We start from the raw sequence: 21,284 nt of genomic DNA on the forward strand, positions 1-21,284 counted from the left end.
AATCACTTAGTCTTTGCCGTAGTTTAGCAACTGAACTTCCTTCATTGAGAACTCTACGAAATTCTGCAGAAGAGCAGAGAGGAAAAATCATCTTTTGGCTTCTCTCCACTCAATTGCCTTTTAACTGAGTTTTTCTCCTGCTCGAGCCTAGGTCTATATTGTACACATCTTATATCTTATTCAGTCACCATGTTTGTTTGTTTGTTTGTTTTTTCCTTTAATTTAAATAATCAGTGGAGTGTTTAGGAAGGAATGGCCGTGGCTAGTTCTTCCTGTTGGGTCCTCACTCTATACCCACCATGACACCCACTAAGCAATCTGTGCACACAGTATCACTCAGTCTTCCTGTGATCCCCATTTTACAGATGGCGGCACTGAGGTTTAGAAAAGTTAGATTAACAGAGCCCGAATGTTCAGCGGCTGCCCCAACTACCTTTCCACCTTTGTGACTGATGGGGCTTGGGACGTGCCTTTTGAAGGGGGTACCTCTTATGAAGAGTTGCGAGCTCATGTGGTATTCTAACAGCTGTTTTCTTCTATGAAATACCTCACAAAACTTTGAATACAAACCAACTCATCCTGAGGAAGGACTTCATTTTTAAACTCTCCCTTCAGATTAGGTAAAAACTGCTAAAAACTGTGCACAGAAACTTCCAACCAATTGCTGATTTTCCACTCAGTAAAAACTTGCCTGAACCTGGGGATGAAATCCTGGTGGAAAATATCTAAATTCCAGTCCCTTTGGTTGGTGGAGGTTGAAAGCACAAAGCACATACAAACACAATATTTACTTAAAGCCTGATAACCAGGCAGCACAAGGGTTTGGTTTATACAGTTGGTTCAAAGGGACTTGTGAGATCCCAGCTGCCTGCAGCGCTTCCTCACAGACCCGGAAGTCAGAAGGCTGCCTTGTCTTCCAAGCACAGCTCATTTACTTCATCTCAGGCAAATGTCAGGAAAGTTTTGCTCTCCCACATCTCCCCTATTTGTAAAATTTCAGTACTTGTATTTGCCATGGCGACTCTGTAAGGGTTAAGAGGGAGAATGCTTGCCCAGGCACTGGATTCCTATGAGAAACAGAAGAGTGTTTTTTGAGAAGAAACAGATGCTTCAGAGTATTTTGTTTTTATCTGGTCAGATACTTGTATAATCAGCCGGCCAGGTTGGAGGTGATGGCTTGTTGCTTCTGTGAGTGAGTGGCATGTCACGGAGAGAGCAGCCAGTCCCGGTCTGAAAGAGGATGCTAAATGTCTCCTTATTCGAGCTCTTAAATTTCTTTAGAACAGCCAGAGGTGGCAAAGGCCAGTCAATATATTCCCGATTCCAACTCCTTGCCTGACTCTCCAACCCACAGATGCTACGGGCCGGGAAGCTCTTGTGTATAATAGAAACAGTCACTGAAATGGCATGGAAAAAAATAAAATGCGGTCGAAATCTTAGTCCTTCAGAGATAATTTTTTAAAAAATTAAAAGCACTAAATTCCCAAATTTAAAGAAAAAAAGAACATGGTCTTGAGTCGAAGAAAATAAAGGAAGCCCCACAAGCTTGGTAGCCTGACTTCCTCTCACTTGAGGTGATGTTGTTTTAGATGGAGTGACACCTGACAAATGAGGCTGCGGTTTGACCTTTTCTCTCGGTTCAGACCTGCCTGTCTGTTCTTGAAAAACTTGGGAAAGTGGGCATTTATTTGTAACACAGTTGGCCACAAAAAAAGATGATTAGAATGTATGAAAATTTTAATTTCTGGATCAATCCGCTCTTGGAAAAAATGGCAGCCACCAGAAAAGACAAATCCTCACGAATTTGACAGTGAGACTGTATTACACAGGCGCTCTCACCTACCACCCATCTGTCCGGGTTCTTCATTCTGACTGGATAGGTAAGGATTTGCTGCCCCATTAGGTGGTGAGCTCTTTGAAGGCAGACACCATGTCTTACTTGAATCTCTACCCTCTACGTCCCCACAATGCTCTGCACATAGCAGTTTAGTGGAACGCCACAGCTGACAGTTTTATCAAAACTGAGGTCTGGAAGCAAACAGTGTTGCCCCGAGTCGAGTCTGTGGTTCACCGTAGGCAGTCTGGAGGAGAGAATAGCAAAGTTCACTGAAGGGAGAGCAAAAGGGGCAATTTTGATAACTACTCAAGTGGGTGGTCAGTTGGTCTGAGAGCCGGTCTTTCGAAAAGACTTGGCAGCAGCCACTTCCTGGGTATAGGTGGTAGCCGCATTTTTGCGTTCTCGAGATCTGTCCAGGTTCCTCTTCCTCCATCCCACCCACCCAGTCAGAGACATCAGAACTGGGACTTGGGGCCACAGTGCGCAGCCACACAGGCAAGGCCTGCAGGTGGTCTGGAGAGCGACGGAGTTGGAGCGGCGGGCCCCCCGCGTGCGCAGCCAGCTGCTCTTCCACTGTCTGTTTGAGACGCCTTTTAGCTCTGGCTCTGTTGAGCCAAAACATCACCCAAACTGCCTTAACGGCCTCTTCACTTCTGCAAGAGGTAGCCCATAACTTTACTTTTCATTGAAGATTCTTGACCCTGGGCAGAGGGAAGAATGGCGTTTTTAGCACTGATTGGACTTTTCTTTCTTTCTTTTTTTTTTTTTAAAGATTTTATTTATTTGAGAGAGAGAGAGAGAGTGCGAGTAGGAGGGGTGGGCAGAGGGAGAGGAAGAAGCAGATTCCCTGCTGAGCAGAAAGCCTGACACAGGGCTGGATCCCAGGATCCTGGGATCATGACCTGAGCCAAAGGCAGACGCTTAACCTACTGAGCCACCCAGGCCCCCCCTCCCTTTTTTTAAGGAAAAATTTTACGTTTTCCTTATCCTTTATTCCACTGCCAATTTCTTTGTCCCTGAGTAACTGTTAGGTGATCGTGGTTCAGTCCTTTAAGACACATCCTCGTTTCCTTCTTTAGCTCATCTAGTCTCATACCATGTGTGCGTTAGTTCATTAACTCAAGCTGGGGATTTCTGATTGTCAGGGGACTCTGTTAGCAGCTCCTGCAAAAAGTGTTCTGGCGAGGATCAGAGGCATTTGGATCATAATTGCACGTCTGCCCTTCATCCCCATGTGTGAGGCAGGATTCGGGGCGGGAGGGCTGGCTCCCAGTCTGTGCTCGGCTTGGCTATGGCGCTGTGAACACCGTGGCTTTGACGGTGTCAACCAGTGCAGCTCAGGGAGATGTAGCATTAGGCTCCGATGGACCCCCACAGCCCAGACACGGCCTCGGTTCATCTTTTTCCTTCTCTTTCCTTCCCCTACCTATGTCAGTGACACAGTGTTGATGACATAATGAAGGTGGAAGTATCTTATGATACAAGAGAAATATGTTAAATAAAGCCTAGGTCGTACTATAACAGGAAGTGCATCCGGAGGTTTTGTTCCTTAAAATAAGTTCAGACTGTAAACAATAACGTCCGCATCCTCACGAGGAGGCACTTGTAAATATTTCAAAAGCACTGCACATGTCCGCGGCAGAGATGGTATCTCATGTTCAGCATGCATTCAGCAAACAAGAGTTCCTGAATGTTCTTAGAATAAGTTGGCTGGATAAGTGGTTACAATGGCCGTCTTCTAAAACTCCTGATGGGTGGAGTTTCTGGAAAAATCCCACAGAAGATGCTATCTCAATCTCACAAACTTGATAATAGCATTAATGGCTTTTTCTCACGTGTTCCTGAGAACTTATAAATATATTTGGCACATCCAGATGATAAAGCAGTCCATACTTTATGTAAGGTGGAAGCCAGGATCATGGTGACTCCGACAGACGGGATGTCAGTCCTTTCCAAGCAGTTAACGAAAAGCCATTATATTCGTGTGTAAGAAAGAGGAAATTAGGTGGATTTTGTATTATAAATTCATAGAGAAAAGCAACTGGGAAAATACATGTTTTTAAATTAATGGTCCATCCCATTCTTGTCCCTGTCCCTCTACTTCTGGTGGCCCCAGGTCCTTTAACTTTGCCATCTCCTTCCTCCATTTCTGGTTGTGACAGATTTCCCAATAGTGAGGAAGGTCCCTGTGACTATGATGAAAAGCCACTTCATCTAGCAGAAGGGGTTTGCTTTCCTTCTTGTGGGACGATTGTGGGCCTCCTCAGGTCAAATAGATTCTGTAGGACTTCCTTACTCATGAGTAAAAAAGAAGTCCTCCCGGGAACTTGTTACCCTTCAAACCTTCATCCTCTGCCTTCCCTATTACTGCCACCGGTACTGAAAGGACCATCTACACTCTACTGCTCTACCTTCTCACTTAACTCTTTTCAACATCATTCCTATCCCCTCCAGTGGACTGAAACCACTTGCTTAACTGTTCCATTCCAATGGAACATCCCAAATTACTCTTCTAACCCCCAGATCATTGGCTTTGCCTTGACCCTGATTTCCACTCCCTTTGTACAACATTATATGCAATGGGCTACTCTCTGTACATTGGAGCTTTCTTCTTCCCTGCATCTTGTCATACTGCACCATCTTGGATTCCTCCCTACCTCTCTTTTTGGATTTTCTCTTTCTCCTCTAAAGCTAAAGACAGACATTGGCCAAGGTTTTGCCTTTGCCCTGAATGTCTTCTCCCTGAATAGCTTTATTGATCTTAGCTACTCAGCTCAGATAATACCCAAATTTCTGTCCAGCCCTACATTTGACCTAAGCATTGGACTCAAACCTCCAAATCCATTCCAGACAATGTTGACTGCCTGAGTGGTAGACCATAGCCACAAATGAAAAAATCAGACTTTGCACCACCCCTGCTTTTTCTTTCTCTTATTGACGCCTTCCTTTCTTGTGTATCCAAACTTGACATTCTGGAATGTCTCCCAATTTCTATTTGTCAGTTGTACAGTCAGTTTAAGGCCTCTAAATTACAAATCTACAATACCCTTCGTGTCTATCTTTTCTGTTCCATTTCTACTACTACTGCTCAAATCCTAACACTTTTTAACTCATTCTCGGTGCTATTAGCATTAGCCTCATTAAGGGACTTTTCTCAATTCTTCCTCTTTGCTTAGAAGCCTTAAGCTTCCCATTCCCTGCCCTACTTCTGTCTGTGCTTCTCAGTCTTCTACAACATAACTTCGTCCTGTGCCTCTGGTCTATCTCCTGTGGCTCCCTGATATATTCTTCCCAAAATATTTTGTAGTTCTTTAGACACCCCTGCTTTCTCACCCCATGTCTATTCATTGGATGTTTTCTTCACATACCTTGTGTCCCTGTCAAAAATGTACATCATTCTAGTTCCATCTGAAATCCTTCCTTTGTAAAGCCATTTCTGATAACCAACTACAATTTAAATGTGGTCTCTCTTTCTCTGTCATCCAACACCCACAAGAATTGTGTTTCTACATCTTTCATGCTCTTTAAAATATTCTGTACTGTCATATGTCATAATCATTAATATTCTGCTACTCTTCACCCAACTAGTTCATAAGGTGCTCAAGAACAGAGAAGGATATTGTTTTCCACCACTCGCAGAGCCAAGCATAGTGTTTCGCCTGTAATAGGTGCTTAATTAATATTTCCGAATCAAATGGACCAACTGACGTCCAACTGAGTCTTCTCCAGGGTGTTCATCTAGCAAGGAAGAACCAAGTCAGCTTTTTAGGAAAAGCTCTCACTTAATCAGACTATTAAAATGCACACTTACACTTCTCATTTACATGGTAAACCCTTCCTTTTCCTGGGTAGTGGAGTCAACCTTACATTTTTCCTGTAAAAATCTCTATTCTTAAAAAACCGAGATTTCTACATGTGAATAGCTTTAGCTAAATCTCAACAAATATGCAGAGGTCGTGCTTGACCGAAAGCTTTGCTTTCTGTCTCACACTCATCTCCATAATCTGTTTTGGAGTTAGAGACATCACATGTATTGACAGTATAGGCATATGTCCTGAGTGCTGAGTGTTTTCTGACATCCCCACAACTCTCGGGACTTTGTGTCACTACGCTGGAAACTTTGTCCATTGCATGTTCATATCTGGGCTCATGACCAAACCACCTTTATATAAATTTAGCACAAATAATTTGGAGGCTTCTTCCATTCCAGCTGGCAACCCCAATACGTGCACGTTAACTTCACAGCAGGCTTGCTGGGAAAGTTGTATAAAGTGAGGCTCTCTGGGACAGAAGTCAACACCGGATGCATCCTGTGCAGAATGGTGTAAATATGTTAGTCCATATTGCCAGATAAATACCAAGCCCCAAGTCTTGGTGCAACTGCATGAAGATACCACTCTGGGGAGGTGCTAGACTGAGCTATAGCCCAGAGGTTGCTGCAGTGGGGCGATTTCTGAAACGGACAATAAGGGGTTTCAGCTTCTCCCCTGGCTCACACCATCCCAATGTTTCCTAAGTGTTTCTTAAAAGCTGTGTGTCACAATGAACTGGTGTTAACCCAAGAGGAAGAGACAGAGAAATGGCAGGTGCACGACTCCACCTACAATAGCAAGTCACCCCAGCCACCACAGCTTGTTTGTATATTTCTTACTACTTTATGCTGAGTTCTCTGGGATACTTCCAATTGTTTCTGTTCTTTGTCTAGTCTAGAAACCCATAGCCCAGCCCCATCCTCCCATCTCTAGGTTATCTGCAACCAGAGAATAGAATGACTTCGATGATAAACTCTTGCATTTCCATGGGGGTAAAAGATGAGCTGGGGCAGAGGCATGCCCTCGCTTTATTCTCCTTTTGTGCCAGTCCGTGATGACCAAGTTCATCATTCCCTCGGGAGACTTGCTTAGCTAACAGTATGGTCTTCATGTGTGATGCCTATAGGATCCCGTTGGGATCCTGAATTCTAGAAGTGACTCAGCCTTTGCATATCTGTGGGCTCCAATATTTCATCTTTCTGGGCTTGCATTTCCTCATCTGTGAAACAAGAGAGATGGATTCTGTGCTTTCAGCCCCTTTGCTTCTAATCTATTAGAGGGATTCTGTGTGTGCAGGGGAGCATATTCCAAAGATGTCTTTTCTGATAATTTAGCCTGGCACTGATCCTTGGTCCTTCCTTTGTCTTTGACAAGACCCCCCACACCTTTTCTCTTTGTCTCTCTGAGCTCTAAGCTACCCCAGCTCAGTCCAGACCCTCCCAGCCTTTTGCAAAACAACCCCTCCCCTTTCCTTACTCTTTCTTTTCCTCTGAGTCACTCTTTTATGTCAGTTTTCTACCCCTAAATTTTATCAGACATTTTAGATTCTATTTCGGCAACATTTATTCCAGGGAATTCCCTATTTCTCCACCTCGACCTTAATCTTCTCCATTAACAGGGGGTTATTTTAACTAATCGGTTATTTGGAAGAACTGGGAATGGGGTCCTCAGAAGTGTTCATTTCTTGTTCTGCTGTCACTGAATATGATATTTGCAGGCAATGGAAATTCTGTGTAGGAGTGAGGTGTTTATTCTTGAAACTAGATGGGCCACAGGCCAAGTTCAAGGTGTAATTTTACTGCAATTGATAACCTAAGTGTTAATCGAAACTCGGATTGGATCCGAGCTACACAGAAGTAGCTCTACCTTACCTTTCTGTTCAGCATAGCTTATTAAAATTAGATTGTAAAAAATAGAAATTACATTGGAAAAAATACAAAGGAATGACAACAGCGATTTTGTTAATGAATCCCACCTCACTCTTTATGTCTCAAAGGCAGCGTAAACTATGTAATAAGCTATGCATCTATTTGTAAAACAGTCTCGAATTAAGGAGCTTATTCAGATGCCATTATAAAAATAATTTTCTGAAATTGTGGTCTATCAACAGGAGATAAGATGGCACTTTGTTGTCGCCTGCTGAGGCCCATTATGAATATTCTATTTCAGAGGCAAATCACACTGTAAATACAATGTTCAGATTCATTTATTTCCACAATAGCATTTTTGCAAAGGTGCAATTTCATAATTTGACTTAGCATTGATAGCACATCATCATTTCAAAGCTCTTTATAACCACTGGTAATTCACACATCCTTGGGAAATTGTTTATTTGTATCAGATCCATTTTAAAGTGAAACAACATATAAAGATAAAGAAGCTTGCCAAAGGCTAACAGGGTACAGAGATATGATTAAAATGTGCTGTCCTTCTACCTGTGTCCTTTCCTTAGCACATGAGACTAGGTACTTCTGAACATGCATCTGTTCCCAATAAAAACGAAGGGTTCTATTAATGATTCTATTAAAGGCAGAAAACTTGGTTTAAAACAATAAATCCAAGTTGTTTGAGATGCAAATGCAAGCAGGACCTGAAATGAAAGAACATATTAATTGTGCTTTTCTCCTCTGTTGGGTCCTCCTGAGCCATATTTTTATAAAAGCAAATGGTCAATGGTGGACTAAGGCTGAAGTTGTTTAGCTCATTCCCAGCATTAACTGGAAAATGGCTAATATTTCTAAACGCCTCAATAATAAAAGAACTTGAATTGTCAACCCCCATTATTTTTGTCATTACATCTTTCCTGGGACCGGCCTTGAGATTTAAGCTATTCATGTTTCTTTTCCGTGTTGTTTTAGGGTTTGGTGTAGATATTGACTATACAGGCCCTGAAATTGATGATGAAATGAGTTCACTGTTTAACATCCATCACAAGGTATACTTAAAAAAAAATACATAGGAATAAATTCAGAACTTATAAACTTGTAAGTTGAGGTAAATTCAGGCACTTTCCCAAACAGTTTATTTGGATACCAAAACTCCTCCTCCGAACACCTTAACTGTCACCTGCTATTTCCTTCATTCGTTCATTCATTCAGCAAGTGTTTTTTGACCACAGAGTACGTGCCAATTACTGTTTACTGATAGAGCCGTGAACATAACAGACGTCATCCTCTGCCTTCATGGTACTTACATTCTAGAAAGACGATGATAAAGGAGAGCTGTTTGTCCTTTGTGCTCGCCCTGTGCCCTTCCAGCTTGATCCTGATTATCCTCGGCGGCAGTTCCAAGACAGGCCCAGTCTCTTTGGGACCTGACTCTCACTTCAAACAAGATGTATATAAAAATACCTGGCTGAGGCAATTGTTGGTTGAGCGTCACGTTTGTTCCTGGTTACCGATGCTCTCTACTTGTAACCTCTGCTGGGGGTTCCACACCAGCTATGAGTCAACCCTCAGCCACTACTCTTGCTTCCCAAGTTCACTGAGTCTCCAGCCCTAGACACTTGACCAGTGCATGCCAGCTCTCCACACCCGGCCCTGGTGGGCAAGGTCTTGCTTCAGGCCTTGGCTCCTTTGCCTATAATTATGGATCCCAGTCCATCCTCTTTTACTCTCCAGCAGGCCCTGGGTGACAGGCTTCAGGAAGCAGTGGACATGGACAGAGTGAACATGTGGCTTCCGAAGCTTCAGGATGATTTGGGGTTGCTTTACAATACATGTTTGCCAGAGTTGGCTTAGCGGGGCTGCTGGGGATATGGCCTCTGGGTGATTCATATATAGGAATCTCTCAGTGGGGACCAAGCACAGTCAGCTCTCATGTTTTGGAGTTGGTTTACAGTCCTGGCAACCACTTTACTGGCTCTTCAAGTGGGACGAACTAAATAGAAGACAGAGGAAACTACGGGAAATGTCTCCTGCTTCATATCCCTAGTATAAAAATAATAATTCTTTAACAAAATATTAATGACTAAATAAATAAGCAGAATGCTTTATTTTATCATTCCATCTTCACCTCGTTCCACGAAAGGACCCCATCCACTTCCTGAATACAGCTGGTGGTGATAGAAACAGAAAAGAAGAGATATCCTTAAGGAGACGTGGACAGAACATGCCCAATGATCGGATTTGAGGGGAGACAGAGGCTGGGCGTTAGTGACTCTCAGTGTCCCTATCTTCAGACCTGAAAAAACAATAGTATCAGCAACATAACTAGTAAAAAGGCAAGACGGTGGGTCCTACTGTGGACATTTTGAGATGCTTTTGAAATATACACACAACATTCTATTGCTTTCAAAGTAAGGTGATCACATTCAAGGGTGATAAAAATGGATTTGACCACTTCATCTTAAGGGAAGAAAGAAAACTAGTATTAACTTACCAAACCTGTGACGTAGCCCTGTGTAGGATGACAAATATGGTTAGTATGGATTACCGGTGGCCTTCAGTAGTACATTTGAGAAAATCGCTTGGCAAGGGAGCACAGTACACTTCAGTGCCCCCCACAGGCTTGAAAAGACATGGTAGTAATCTCCATCTTTGATTCCTGTGCAGAAGGGCCTCTTCCGGAAACAGGCTAACCACAGAATGGTAGAGAAGAGTTTTATTTAGACCAAACATTTTGGTTGATTAAATCAAAAGGCATGAGACTTATTTTTCTTGAGCACAGAATGATCAGAAATAAAGTTTTACATTTAATTGTTACCAGCCCAACGACAATTTTTGGATTAATTCCTTTGCTTTAAAAAAAGTCTCATGTATGTATTCTACAGAACCAATTTTAAAAACTCAAGATTCACAGATACTGTAAAATACATATTATCATTCTTATAGTTCTAAATAAAGATTTGCTGTGTGGTTTGGCAAACCCTATGTTCTGTTTTACACAATAGGCCTTTTATGGAGACATGTACACCACACTGAGGTTGCCTGTGTCTGATGGAATTGTGCCGCATATTTTTCCTTTGAATAAATATTTGAAAAAAAAGACACAAGAAAATAAGCACCCTTAAACCTACCACTCAAAGATAACACTAGCTTCGTCTTGTATAACTTTTTTTTTTAGCTTTCTCTCTCTGCATCTAGGAATATGCCTATGTTAAAAAAATTGAGATGATTCTCTATAGATACTTTTGATCCTACCATTTTCTTTTAAAATTACATTTGCAGTATTATATTGGGCCCTTAAATAGCTTTTAAAAATGCCTTTTCTAAATCACATTATCTTTGCAAAATAATTATTTTTATTAAACTACTTAGGACATTTATTTTCACTTACTCAAAATTATAAATAATAACAATACTGGTGAGATGATATCTCTGCATATCTTTATGTATCTTTGAGAATTTCTTTAGAAGAGATTTCTAGAAGTATGATTTCTGAACTGAACAATAACGACAGTATTAAGACTCTTGATACAAATTACTAGCTTATGTGAGGGTAATTCTCAGGGATAGGGGAAGTTGGTGACATTTACTTTAAAACCACATCTGCATTTCAAAGAAGTTGATATTTGTCTGACATAAATTCCTATTTTAAATCAGGAATTGGCACACTTTCTGAGAAGGATCAGATAGTAAATATTTTAGGCTTTCCTGACAAGATAGTCTCAATCTGAACTTCTCAACTCCTCCTTTATAGTGTGAAAGCCCTAGACAAGTAAATGAATGAGCATGGCTGTGTTTCAATAAAACTTTATTTATGAAAACAGGCAGTCAGACAGATTTGTTGTGCAGACCAGAGTTTGCCAACCCCTGTCTTCATTCAGAATTCTGCCATGCTGTGAAAACATCTAAATTTGTTGTCGCCAGCAAGATTTGGGAGCCAGTGTTCCCTTTATAAAAATCTGAGCTTGTAGGATTGTGAATTCCAACTATGGTCTAGAAAAGGGAGTAAATTTGCTTTTGTTGCAAGGCAATTTGGAAACCAAGCAAGGAAGCTATGAATCAGCCTGTTGTTTTAACATATGTAGAGTATGGAGAAGTCCATACAGTTAGGCTTCTGTTCGTCTCTGTTAGGCAACTATAGCTCTGCCCTATAATTTTTCTCAGTGTGAGAATTCACTCTGACTCCCACAGAAGTAGTCACATCTATGTATACAAACTATTGTCACTCAATATTGATTCAATCAAGGGCTCCGTCACTCATTAATACAAGCATTACTGCACAATTCCTAGGAAAACAAAGCTGATGCTGGAAGAAAAAAAATCTTATGAGAAATAACTTTGTTCTCATGAAACCTACCAAATGGAATATTCTTCCCAGATGTTAAGCATGCAACTGTTTTTCCTTAGGTGACCCTTTATGGAGCAGCTAAAAGACTACCTTTAACAAAGGTGTAAAACAAAGGAAATAAACCAAGTGTAATCTAAATAATGCTCCTGTGTCATAGATAATTAGCAATTATCTGTCAAGGAAATTAGTAAGCTGGCCAAGGGGATAATATATGTTTTATCAGTCTTTATGGCAAAATAGAGGATGAAGGGGGCGCCTGGGTGGCACAGCGGTTAAGCGTCTGCCTTCGGCTCAGGGCGTGATCCCGGCGTTACGGGATCGAGCCCCACATCAGGCTCCTCTGCTATGAGCCTGCTTCTTCCTCCCCCACTCCCCCTGCTTGCGTTTCCTCTCTCTCTGGCTGTCTCTATCTCTGTCAAATAAATAAATAAAATCTTTAAAAAAAAATAGAGGATGAAGGAAATTGCTTTCAGGGACTATCGGATCTTAGGTAGACGTGTGCGTGTGTGTGCACACACGCACATACCCTTCTGACCTCAAGAATGCAAAAGCAGCTGCTTTGGTAAACACCACATCGGAGTCCAGCAGTAGTTTTATGCTCATTGTTTCTGTCTCTTTTATTTATGCTAGAGAAACAATGTGAGCTGGATGCAGACAGCTCTCTGCCAATAATAGAAGTGTGTTTGCCGGCGAGCCCAAGCAAATAACAAAAGAACTGGGGGAAAAAATGGATTTGACCTTAGCAAATTAATATAAACAATAACTTCCCTGAACACATGCACACACACTCATACACCCATACACACCATATATGTATAACAGCTGTAGTTACAATGTCGGTTAGAAATACTTTTTTTTTTTTTTTACTAGAAGACCCCAAATTGTGTTCCCATCATAAGCTTTTAGGCCTAACCCACAGTTTATGAAATGTGTAGACGTTATAAAAGCATATACTGCTTGGCAGCTAGCTAAGAAGGTAACCCCAGATTTATATTCCAACCCTTCTGTTTGATGAATGAAGAAACGGGAGTTTTGACAGTGAGTAACTTGCCCGGGGAGTGGGTCTGTGATACAGACTTGTTTCTCCAGATTCCCAGAACAACGATCTCCTCACCCATTCATGTTTCCTCGTCAGCTATGTTGCTTTTCCGATTCGTTGTCTGGTCTAGGTAGTGCGTCCTCATGATTTGTTGTTTGGGCGGTACGTGCGCTCCTTTTGCAGCTAGTCCTTCAAGGGCGGAGAACTGACCCTGCATCTTGAAGGGGAGAACTGGGACCCGTGAATAGAAATTCTAGTCCTAATACACCATAGCAAACCTTCTAAGTTTCATAAAATATGACTTCCTAGGAACATAGGTTCCATCTTGAGCTAGTTTAACCTAAAAGGTTTACACATTAAAAAAATGATTTTGGTACATTATATATGTTCGTACAAATGCAACTCAGCACTCCTGATAGTTGTTACATGACAGCAAGTCCTCTGGTGGAGTTATCATCGAGGCCACCCTAAAGCATTGATTCCACTAGCACTGTGAGCCGTGGATTAGTCCGTGGTAATGCCACAGACAGCCCACATGTAGCCTGCCAGAACCCACATCACAATGCACAGTTTTGTAACAAATCTCTCTTCAATGACAGAATTGATTCGATTCTTTGCATTACTTTAAATCAATCTGGTCATGTGAATGCTTTTGCTTTTTTGGCTTTCATTGTTTTGACTGAAAGTATCTGGTTTTCTACTCCATTTCAACTCCAGTGAGGGACTGTCTTATACAGCAGTGAGCCCCCATTACCCCAGAATCTTTCAAGCCCTGTCTCGATGCCATCTGTGAGGAGTGCCTTGTGTTTCTGTAAAGATTCAGACCTAGACTGAATTGGGTCCATAGATAAATGGAGGTGAGTAGATTGAGTGCCAACCCCACAGCCACTGGTTTACATGGAGTCATTTTCATTTCATTCCCTAGAGCACATAATGAAAGACACAGCTCATCTCAGAGCTAAGTTTGAATTGGATAATGGCATCACAACGGCTGCTAGGGGACAATCATCGTGTTCTAGAGTCCTGTGCCTCTGGGTATTGAGGAGCAAAGGAACCAGTGAGGCAGTATTGCTTAGAAATAAGTAAGTAAATAAAGGGCATCCCAGCCAGGTGGGGTCTTGCAGAGCAGGACAGGCACAGCTGACAGAGGACCTCATAGAAGACAAAATGCTACCAAGTTTCTCCTATGGTGGCATTTGTTTCCTTCCCCATTCTTCTCTTAGCTGTCTCTGTTTTTCACAGTGATGATTTAGTACTTCTGGGGGTTGGGGTTCGATTCAAATAAAGAAAAGTAAATCAGTGAAAGAAAAGGAAACAGAAGCCAGAAATAGAAAGTATTGCAGTGAAAACATGTCTCGGGTCAACTCCTCAACTAATGATTATAATGTATTTCAGTCATTTTCAACTGTTAAATCTCTGTTCACGTGTTCACCAAATTACCTTTTGTTATTTCCCAAGAACAGCTAAGCATCACACAGGGAGTACTTGTTCCTTCACACGATTTAGTTGAATCCCCCGTTTATATCTTGATGGAAAAACAGACTCCCAAAATTTGGGGAAAAAAATCAGGATCTTCCTCTCTTCTTTCTCCTCACCATGCCAATAATGTGTGATCATAGTCACAACAACAACAAAGGCAGGGGTGTGTATCTTATGTCAGTACCACTGTCAGCCTTGGGCGTGGGAAAATGAATCATGCCTCGTTCACCACCCTAGAAGGGGTTACAGCAGATGGGGGAGACGGGACTGGTAAACGGATATTTTACAGTTTCAGATGGCAAATGCTGTCATGGATGCGTAAACAAGATGGTTTCTAAGTTGCTACCCAGTTTGGTTGTGTGGGCAAAGCTTCCCTTATTTCTCCTGCTGCTTCCGCAACATTTGACATTACCAACCTCTCGTTTAGAGAGGAAACTGCATATCCATTCCCAGGCCCCCTCGCTTCATTTCCCTATTATCATGAAAGAAGGCCCCGGACATTGTCAACTGCAGACGAAATGAGGTGGAGTTGAAACATGAAGTTGTTACTGATCTGTAGTATCTAGGAAGCCTGGAAGGCAGAGACAAAGAATTGCACCCTGGGAGTCATCCCTCGGGATTTACAAGTTTGTCATCCCTTTCCGAAGACGGAGTTTATCCCGGTAATGAGATAGCAAAGGAAACAAGGCCGTCGGTAAGTTAAGTGCCAGCCGAGTGTTACATAGGAATGTGCGATAAGAATTCAAAGCGCTGGTTTTTCTTGTCAGGTAATTAAAAAGAAGAATGAGTTCTACAGATAAGACCAATACAAGAAAGAAGATCTCCTAAAAATGTTTGTTTGTTTGGGTACCCTTTGATCTATTTGCCCAATTTAGAAAGAAGATAACGGATGGCTCCTCTCACTTCACTCTTACATAATGCGGTTCTCACACAGGTGTGATTAACTAGAAAGGAATGCAACATCTCACCGCTGTGGAGGGACCGATTTTGTCTGAAATTGGCAGATTATAATGAAATTATAGAAGGACCATTAGTTAATCACCTCAGACACAGAGGTGCTCAACTGTGGAAATGGGAGCTGTGACTATAAAGTAATGAAGTTTCCTCGACAAACAAACATAACGGGAATTTTTGCGTGGAATGATGTCGCCAACTTTAAAGTCATTGACTGTGATCCCATTTCTCAAAAACACTTTTGAAGTGGCCTGGGAGCACTTACTAACCACAGGGATAAAAGTGATCTTTGTGTTTCATTATTATTCTTACTTCTACCCTTTGGGGTCCCCGCGGTTGCCAGAGCACCTCATACAGCTCTCCTGTCCCCCTTTGTACTGTGAACAGGTCTGAACCAGGAGGGGGCTCCAAGCCTGGGCCCTGGCTCAGAGGAAATCTTCGCTTTTCCCCCGGCCCCACCTCCTCATTAACAGACAGAGCAGCTGCAAATTACCCTTCCTGCAATTTCTGTGGGGCCCTTGTGCTCCTGGCTAGATGCCGGCACCTCTACCATGGAGAGTAGTAAGGTCCCCTCCAAGAGAACGTCTGATCTGCAAAGTGTTAATGGCTAAAAACTGGGGGGAAGTCCTTATCCAAAAGCCATCTTTTGATCAAGGAGGGGCCCTCCACCTCAGAGGAAATGTTTCCTGTTTACAGACTTCTGGGGCCTTTGAAAAGCCTTGGCAGGTTATGGGCCAGGCTCCTTAGCTTTTACGCAAAGGGGAAAACAGGATGAGACCAGGATGGAAACTACATATCATAGGAACCCAGAAGGGCAGGAAGTAGCAACAGAAGAGGGAACTCTTGATTAAAAGTATAATTGGAAAGGTTCATGTAACGTAGGAAGGGGATAATGGCATTAAAACATGTCTGTAGGTTTCGTACGTGTTTGTAATAATACAGCCATTAGCCTACCTTTCCTTGAGTGGTTCTCCACTTTGGAGAAATCTGAATTTTTGACCCCCTGCATGGAGATTCTGTGCTAAGTCTATTTGGAGAAAAGACAATCAAACTACATTCTTTTTATTATTATTAATTTCTATGTGACATGGAACTTGGGAAAGACCTTGTTATCCTTCGTAGAACTAATTATGCTAGAATAAATAACTAGGAGATTGAAAATAAAAGATGTGAAGAATGAGGTTGCTATTTTCTATGCTTTTTCTACATTCTGTTCTCCAAGAATGACATAGATGTTTGTGATATTTTTTTTAAAATGCTCAAAATGTAGACATTATGAAAGGAACAATTTTTTTTGCTTCAAGAACTCTGTGTGTGTGGTGGTGGTGGCGGTGGTGACCACTGAAATCCCGCTTGTGAGAGGGGATGTCCACCAAACGCCCCACTAATTTTATAATCCCTTTGCTGGCTCCACCCAGCCCGCATGTGACCACGAGCCACACCCACACCCACTCAGCTCCACACCCCACACTACAGGGTGAGCCACGATCATCTGTTTCCAGACAGAAGTCAGTAGTAACATGTTTTATAATTGTAGTCCTATGCCAACTAGAGAATAAATTGTCATTACCAGATGGCTCCGTGGTGCAGAAAATGTGCTCGTACAGAATTCTGCATCAGCCTCCTTGACTTGCACCCAGCAGGTGATATTTATGGACTGTTTACAAGTTGCTCACATATGGCATTCTAAAGAGGTTTGTAACTTTTATATGCTGTCATCCAGTTTATTTATTTTATGAAAATCCCACTCCAAAGGTCAACCTCCCTCTGTCTACCTCCCTAACTTCAGACTGGAGGAAAAATCCTGAATGTAATCTCAGGACAGAATTGCTAAACAAAGAGGCTTTCAAGCCGTCCAAATGTCATGTTCCCCACACACATGTCCCTGATAGGCTGCTCTTCCTGACTGCAGGCGGAACCCCAGTGAGAATGGGAGTAACGTCTCTTATTTATTCAAATGCTACAACATTCATGTTCTGTTGTGTGGAAATGTCTGCCAGCTTGGTTCAGCTCACGTGGGGGAGAGAATGGGGCAGCCACCCGGCAGAAAGGGGTGTGGTCAGTGGCGTGGGAGGCATGCGGCACCCTCCTGCTGCACACCACTGCCTCGGTGGGCCCAGGCCAGCAGGCAGGAGCCCTTCTGAAATCCTCTCCCGGCCACCGTCCGAAGTGGAGCCTCAGAGCTCCCACCCGAGGCAGGGACAGATCCGCACCTGAAAATAGTTCTTCCCGACACAGACGGGCATTGGTCTGGACATGGGCATGCCTGACTCCATCATCCTTAGGCCGGGTAGCCACTCATTGTCAATGACAATAGGAAGGTGTTTTCTTGTCCTTGTGAAAGCTAATCCAAAGAAGTGACATTATTTGGTCACTGGGAAGATTTCAGTACTGAGAGGAACACAGGGTGTCCGCATGGTGGTGGAAAGGGGAGGGGGGGCAGGCTGTGCGGGAGCCCCGGGGACTGTGGGGATTGCAGACACCTTGAAAGTCACGTCAAGTTCTTCAGCTTCATTTGGTAGGAAGTAGGAGACAGCAGGAAAGGTTTTAGAGCATGAACTTTCTCAAGCGACTTTTCCAAGTCACAGAGGTAATCTATTCCTTTTCACGAATTTCTTTAGGTAATTAGAGAACATTTAATAACACAGAGTTCAGATGGGGAAAGCGGAGAGGCTAGTGACTCCACAGTCCTCTAGGTGCTGTCGAGCCAACCAGGATCCATTTGTGATGTGCAACCAAACACACTCCCCCAAAACAGTTGCCTGCAGCAATTTTTTTTAAAAATGCCTAAAACTAGGCCCTGCCTCAGATATACTGAACCAAGAGACTGGGATTGGCGCTCAAGCAAGGATGGGAGACAATCCCGGTGAACAGCACAGACAGAGACTTTCTCAGCTCCTAGGCCTCTGACCCGCAGGCCTGTACGCTGTGCCTGGCCTTCAGGGCAGATGGACCCCCCACCTGAAACAGCCAGTGGATGGGAGGAAGGATGGTTCTGGGAGGTGGGGGTCAAGGCTTCTGTGGTGGGGGATGGGGCCGGTTCGGCTCAGCCTCTAGAAAGTTATGGCACGGTTTACCCAGGGTCAGCCGCTTAGTCTGTGACTTCGGGCAAAGTGACCTCATTAAGTCTCATTTCTCTCAAGGACAACGTGGACCTAAAATTAGTATGTTGTGGGGTTATTGTAGTATGAAATGAGGTTATAGAGGGCAAGTGCCTACAAAAGTTCCTGGCACGAGTAAATGCTTGTGAATAGTAGTGATGGTGGTGGTAGGAGTCCTTTGATTAGTGGGAAGAATATGGAGTGTACATTCTGGCACCATTCCAGCCTCGGCCTGTAACAAAAACAGCTACAGGTCATGTGGTGTCTCCCGTGTGCCTGATGGTGGGTGTATATCTTTAATCCGCACAAGCACACTGCAAGATATTGTCATCCCCATTTCACAAAAGAGAAATGAAACATGAAAAAGGTAAAAGCTCAGACTAAGAATACAGAACTTGAAGTGGCAGAACAGGGCTTTGAAGCCAGGTCCTCCTGATGCCAACCCACCATACGGTCTGCGATACCCGACCAGATACTGAATTATGGGACCTTGTGTTCCCTTCCAGCTGACCGGAGGAGATCTCTGAGCCTCCAACTGCATGACTGGTACTAATGTGCTTATTTCCTGCACAGTAACTGAAAAGCATTTGGGATCTTGGGAATTAGGCATGACATAAGATTAGGACATTAAGTGAGCCTTCAACTACGAGGTTGAAAATTCATCAGGCTTTTCTCGGGTTGCAAGGACGGCTGTGAAGTATGGACAGAGGCTGCGTAGAAGGGTGGGAGCTGCCGGCACAGCTCCCTCAGATCCCCCAGGCCCCCTCCAGCCTGGGCAGCATGCCGCAGTGAAGCAGAGACTGCAGGAGGCCCGCCTGTGTCTCTGGTGGTCCAGCCAGTAAGTCCCGGAACAGCCAGGGGAGAAATAAGTTTAATGTGACATTCACATGCCGCTCCCGGGACCAAGGCTGAAAATAGGTTCTCTTGCAGTTCCCTTTCACCAACTGAAAAAATATGTCCAAGGGATCCCAAGATCTTGAAAACCTCCTTGGCTCCAGAAAAACAAGTATACTTTAACGCCTGCCAAAATGAGCAAGATTAATAGGATAACTGAATTTCCAGTGTGAACTGAAGTTGGTAAGTATATTATTAATAGGAAAATGTAGTACTCATTTTCAGAGAATAATGTAATTCCAATGAATTTTTTCTTAGAGCAGTGTCCAAGAGTGTAATTTTCTGGAGCCTTGAAACCAAACTCCCTCTGACTATCCCAGTAGCTCACCGAGCCCGCAGCCCTCTGTTTCACCCTCCCCTCCCTCTGCCCTCAGGCCTGCACAGTTTAAGGCAGTCAACCTACCTTGAAACCCAAAGTGTTTGAAGGAAAAGTGGCCTTGCTGGAATAAGGCATACTTTGACTACGTAAGATGTAAGATGGGAAGCAAAACTGCGGAGGCCCCAGAAATATTTCAGAATCCATATTTATATGCAATCGAAATCTAAAGAAACTGAGAAATTCATAGCAAGTGGCTTCTAGGAACATCCTTGGAGAAAACTGTTAATTCACAGACGATAGATGAAATAGTCACCCCTTGAAAGTGCTGCTTCTTAAAATAAGACACACAGCCTGCGGCTGTAACTAAATTTGCCGTAAGTTACCCGGCATCACCACAGATAGCAGGGTTTAGTGTTTGGTTTGTGTTACGGATCGTGTGGGCTTCCAATCTGTAATTTATAATCAATTTGTAGAGTATTTAAAGTTGCACTGAATGAAAGATTTTTCCTTGTCTAAATTGGATTATTAGGACTGAAATGTTAATCCTATCTGGGCTCTGGTGGCCCCAGTAGACGCCTTCCAGGGAACTCCCTGACTTGCCTAAACCAAAATTGGTGTGTAGCCTTGGAGCGCTCAGCTTCCAAATCGCCTTTTCCTATCCTACCCCTCAAGCTCTCGAGTAAGAACAGATTCTGTGGGCCACCGCCCGGGCAGTTACTGCTGCAGATCAACCTTCCTGACTCTCCTGTCTGCATCCAGGCCAACCCCGACAGTCCAGAAACTTCTTGTCCTTCTCATCAGAGAGCAAGCCGGTTTCCAGATGGCTCTGGCTTGGCTTGGGTATACAAAGCAGGATTAAGATGAAAAGAATCATTTTTCATAGGTCCACTTGAAGTAACTAAACGGAAAAAGGAGACTCCAGAGAGTTCCAGAACAATCAGACTAACTAGAGAGGTCAGTGGACCAGGGGGCAGCCTGCTTTCAAACAGACCTTCCTGTCTGGCCGTCGGTTCCTGTTGTCACTGAAAAGCCTGTGCATACAACTCAAAGAAAAGTATTTCCCAAACTTAAGGAGTATACTGACCACCCTTTCAAGGACAGCGCTCCCACCAACCTTTAGTGTTGAAAATTATATTGCTTATTACATATGTACAAAAAATGTATTCATACCTTGTTTATGTTTAGCATTCCCACAGAATAAATAAAATAATGCAAGTTTACACATTAATCCCAACATAACAACAAAACCAAAACACTCAGCTAACAACATCGATTTGACGTGATGAATCATGGCATTTGGCAGAAACAAAATCCCCGTCATTGGATAACGTAATAATAGTATGATGTGTTTGCAATTTTATGCTTTACTTAGTATTAACTTAATTTCCTTGAGTTTCAGCATGATGGACAACCCTTTTAGCTATTACCATGGTCTTTGCTGGTTTTTAAAATTTTTTTACTGTTTAATTTGTTGTAGCCACTGATGGTGGTTTAAAGTAATAGTGTATTAACAATGGATTAATTTAATGGTGTAGCCCAAAATATTATGTTGGACAAAAAATACAGGTTCTTTACTGCCTGTTGATGTCCAGAGTTGCTCCTTGTGAACTACCGC

At 42.9% G+C, this 21,284-nt stretch overlaps 1 protein-coding gene across 7 annotated transcripts in view; it reads left to right on the forward strand.

Annotated features, from left to right (window-relative positions):
• The window catches only part of NRP1 (neuropilin 1), a 136,995-nt gene that overhangs the window by 13,036 nt on the left and 102,675 nt on the right, over positions 1-21,284 (forward strand). The window lies entirely within an intron of this gene.

Source organism: Ursus americanus, chromosome 31 (assembly GCF_024610735.1).
Source record: "Ursus americanus isolate L20-20 chromosome 31, mUrsAme1.1.p, whole genome shotgun sequence".
NCBI classification, from domain to species: Eukaryota; Metazoa; Chordata; class Mammalia; order Carnivora; family Ursidae; genus Ursus; species Ursus americanus.